This window comes from Pteropus medius, unplaced genomic scaffold (genome assembly GCF_902729225.1).
Source record: "Pteropus medius unplaced genomic scaffold, Ma_sr-lr_union100, whole genome shotgun sequence".
Taxonomy (NCBI): domain Eukaryota; kingdom Metazoa; phylum Chordata; class Mammalia; order Chiroptera; family Pteropodidae; genus Pteropus; species Pteropus medius.
This window is the reverse complement of record NW_024349225.1, coordinates 5,099,695-5,104,451: the sequence shown is the minus strand read 5'-3', so window position 1 is coordinate 5,104,451 and position 4,757 is coordinate 5,099,695. Positions and strand designations below refer to the sequence as shown.

The following is a 4,757-nucleotide window of genomic DNA, read 5'->3' as shown; positions in this document are numbered from 1 at the left end:
ACTGGAGGAGTATGAGAATAGAGTATGACAATACCTTCTTACCCTATCCCACCAGTAGGTGTGTGGTAAAAAACCTTTGGGTCTTTGCCATCTAAATGGTGAGAAATGATGCTGTAATATAATTTTAATTTGCACCTCTTTTATTGTGACCTAGCTTGAGTTCCCTTCCATATGTTTAGGGAGCATTTCCTTTCTTTTTCTGTGAGCTGTCTCATCATACCTTTTGCTCAAGGTTAAACGGTTTTAGATCTTTTTTCCCTTTAGATGATGAAGATTCTTATATATTAGGGACATTATATATTAGGGATATTATCCCTAATATTTGGAAAAAGTTTCCCCAGTTTATCATTTGTCTTTTTTTCCTTTAATTATTGTTGTTTTAATATAATTTTTTTCTTGGAAGTAGTCATTTTTATCAGTGTTTTTCTCTATTGCCTCTTGGTTTTTGAAAGATGATATGGAAAAAATCTCTTTCCAGACTATAGAGCAGCACTATCTAATAGAAACATAGCACAAACCGTATAAATTTTCAGTATCCACGTTTAAAAAAAGTAAAAGGACAGGTGAAATTAATTTAATAAGATATTTAATCCAATGTGTAAAACACATTTTCATAAGTAATCAGTATTTTAAAATTATTGATATTTTACATTTTTTATTTTTCAAGAATTGATGTGTTTTCTATGGTAGCCTGTCTCAGTTTGATCACTAACTTTTCATCGTAAATACTTGATCTGTATTTAGGCTTCATAAAATTTACAGTTGAAAAAGTAAATTCACATAACCAAGGTATGCCAGGTGTACATAAAAGTTTTCAAATAACCGAGTTGAGTATGTTTTTCAATTTCAATTTAAATTAATTAAAAATAATTTAAAACTGTAAATTTAGTTCCTCAGTCACAGTAGCCACATGCAAGTGCCTAGTGGCCACATGTGGATAATGACTACTATTTTGGACCACACATTTATAGAACGAGTCACTCATATTTTCTTGTAGTATTTTTGTGGTTTGATTATTAACTTTTAAATCTGTGACCCATTTGGAATTTATCTTGGTGTATTGCTATGGGGAATGGATCCAATTTTCTCTTTTTCCACATGGCTATCTGGATATCACAAACCACTTATTAAAAAGTCCATCTTCTCCCTACTGATCTGAGATACGCCCTTAGCATAGACCTAATTTGCACAAGTAATTAATTGGCTGTATTTCTGCATTTTCTATTCTATTCTATTGGTCTGTCCTTGCATGTTCCAGGACCCTACTATTTTAATCATAGAGGCAGTGTAATATGTTTTAACATTAAACTCATAATGAAATACCATTCAGTACCTACCAGATAGGTAAATGTCTGTCAACATCTAGCATTGAGCAAAAGTGTGGAGCAGAGGCAATATGCATTTGATGCTGGTGACAGTATCAGTTGATATAATGATCTGGGGAAGAAGTTTGGAATACCTTGTAAAATGGTCTTCTGGTTCCCTAGCCTTCAAAGGCAGCAAAGCGAGAAACCAGAGAGGATCGCAAGCCTGGAGCGGGAGAAGTTTTGTCTAATAACTTCAGTTGGCCATTCTGATATTATCATTTTCTATACAAGTTGGGTTGTGACAAAAGTTGGGGGGCATTGCCTTAGAGAAACTCTTACACATGTGCAAGAATACTCATAGCAATGCTGCTCATAATAGCAAAACACTGGAAACAACCTCTATGTCCATCAACAATATATTGAATTTAAAAATTGTGGCTCATTTATAATAAACAGTAGTGAGTAGCCTACAACTGTGTATACCAACAGGGATGAATCTCACAAGCGTACTGTTGAGTGGAAATGCAAGACAGAAGAATAATACAGTTTGGTTCCATTTATGTGAAATTTTAAAAAAACGCTAAACTAAAGCAATGTCTTCTTTAAGGATTGAGTCATACATGAGAGGACTGTCAAGAAAAGCAGAACTATGTAACATGACGCGCAGAAAGATAGTTGTTACTTCTGGGGCGAAGGATAGGGTGTAGTTAGGATGGGCAACACGTGGGATTTCAAAGATGCTGCTGATGTTCCGTAGGTGGGTACGCAGATGTTCATTTTGCTTCTGTACATTGAATTGTACGTATGTTACATGATTATCTCATAACAGAAGAGAAGCAGACAATAGCAGCAAAAGTCCAGATTCGGGAACAGGCTAACTAAAATTTGTCATTAAATATACACGTGAGAAGATTTCTGTTAGATGTGAAACATTTGGTTCTTTTCATTTCTTATTTAATGACAGTGACTTTTTATTTGGTTGTATGAGTGATTGAAAACAAAGATTTGCTCTTCGTGGCTGGTCAGATGGCCAGAATTGTTATTTTGTAGTTTACATGCACAAGTGACACATCACCAGGTACAACCACAGATAGAGTCATGGGTTCTTCAGGACTTAAGTAATTTTTTGTACCATTTACGCAAAACATCATCATGGTCAATTTTTAACTTTATTCAGAGAGATTTTTGAAGGGACACCATCATAAATAGCAAACATTTATCAAGCATATGCTATGCGACAGATGCAGCGTGTACATTAATTCATTTAATCTAGATAATAGCCCCATGAAGAATTAGATATGCTTTCCACGTCACCGATGAATAATCTGATACTCAGAGAGGTCAAGCCACACAGGAAGTACATGACGTGAAAAGGCCAACTCATGAAGTACATGATGAGATTTTCACAAAGGTTTGTCTGGCCCCAAATGCCATGTTCCCAACTTGTATTCCAGATTATCTTTTAAGAACTTCATGTACTCATCTCTCCCTTTGCTCAATGGAGGCCTATCCCAAAAAAAAGTCAGTATTTCTACACTTAAAATTTCAGAGAAGGAAATCCCGGAATCTCTTGTGGCAGTTCTTCACAAGATCTGTGTGAGTTTGTAACATCGGTTTGAAGTTTGCCTCTCTTTAATAGCATTAAGCAGGTGCCTTCCACCCTCCGCGTGATATGAATGCCCTTTCATAGACGTGGTGGTCTTAATGAATTTACTGACTGGGCAGTGGGAGACCTGCTGGGATTTCTGTTTGTTTTCGGATTTGAAGACTTCCCTAGTTTTCCATCCTCAAGATTAGCCTAAACTCCCCAATACCTCTCTTGCATATGCCTGTGCAAAAACTTTGCAGCCCATTTTCCCTTCTGGCACTAAGATTCTATGTATCTATTTCTACAACATGTCAAAATTTTAAAACCTTTTTTTTTTTCTTGGTTCCTCGAGGATTACCTTATATACCCCAAATTGTGATACCAGCAAATGAAACTTATTTTATCTTTTATCTGAGTCATTACTTGGCATGTTATTATCAGACCCAGCACTAATAATTATTATGATGCTTTGACGTTGCATCATGTTTACATCTTCAAAATTCCACCATTTCTGCTACCCCTTCAGGAGAAAACACAGCTGATGAAGGAGCTAGGGTGGGAAGGAGCATTCAGATGAGCATTTGGTTGCTAGGGAACCTAGCTCACTCAGGAATTGTGACTTCCCAAAGTTATGTGGAGATTATGGCAGAGCTTCTTGGAATCTCTGAGAGCACACTCTTTAGATTAGTATGCTCTCGGCTCTGGAGCTGAGTGAAGCTCAGAGAGGCCCTCAGCCTCTTTCACTGGGGGTTATCACACTTGCTGTTTCAAGGGCATGTACGTGGCAAAAAAAAAAAAAAAAAAACCTAATCAAAATGAGAAGGTCAGTGTAAAAATGAAGGTGAATCCCCAGTTCATCTCGTGATCTGTGGACGTATAGGTGCCTTTCTGAGTCCTGAGAGGGTAGTTTTTATAACGATACGGAGGCCATCTTTATGTCTTCCTTCTATTTTCATTATATTTGAATCTCTACCAAGTTTGCTTTATGTTCTAATGTCAAAAAAAACCCCCACAACTTTCCCTTTATATAATCTCAGGTGAGAGTTTTATGATGCTGATATGAAGAGAAAATCCCTCGCAGGTGTTTTTGACTTTTCATTTTTTAGAAAATTATGATATTGTCTACGGCCGTGTCACCCTGAACAAGCCTGATCTCATCTGATCTCAGAAGCTAAGCAGGGTCGGGCCCAGTTAGTACTTGGATGGGAGACCACCTAGGAAGACCAGGTGCTGCAGGCGTAAAAAATAAAAAAAAGATAAGGGATTGTAAGCTAACAAGGTCCTTGCAATCTGTGAGGTCAACCAAGGGTTGCCTCGCCTAAAAAATTATAATATCTAAAACTAACCAAGTTAAAAAGGAACCAATTAGAATGAAATAAACTCCCACGATTAGCAAGGAAGTATAAGGAGTATATCTAGGATTGAATGCATGTGTGATTCATGTTGGTTTTCTACTTGGTTATATTCTATAGTGACAAATTTGGGGGCTTTCCTTTGGATCTTAGATGTTCTCAGTTACGAAAGTAAGATTAGAGTGAGGGGAAAGGAGTAACGTACCCGGAAGAAAAGAAAAACACTCGTTTATGATCGAGTGTTGGTCTTTAGAAAGTAAACTTTATGTTAGAACTCGTGGTAGGTTAAGGGACACAGAGGATCAGAAATATGGAGAAATTCAGCACCAGTTAGCAATGCCTGTGTTCTCCGCACGACCTGGAGACACCCTTATAATTTACAGACACGCGTTCAGACTGTTTTCCGATTGCTCCTTTGAGGACTCTTCAGGAAGGACTTGAGTCTCACTCCATCTGTCACATTGTGTTTTAACGGGCCAGCTGCATGTGTGTGAGAGTAAGGAGAACTCG

At 37.3% G+C, this 4,757-nt stretch overlaps 1 pseudogene; it reads left to right on the top strand.

The window, feature by feature from the left end:
- Nucleotides 1-4,015: 4,015 nt before the first annotated feature.
- LOC120617852 (uncharacterized) lies at nt 4,016-4,134 on the top strand (annotated as a pseudogene).
- Nucleotides 4,135-4,757: the final 623 nt, after the last annotated feature.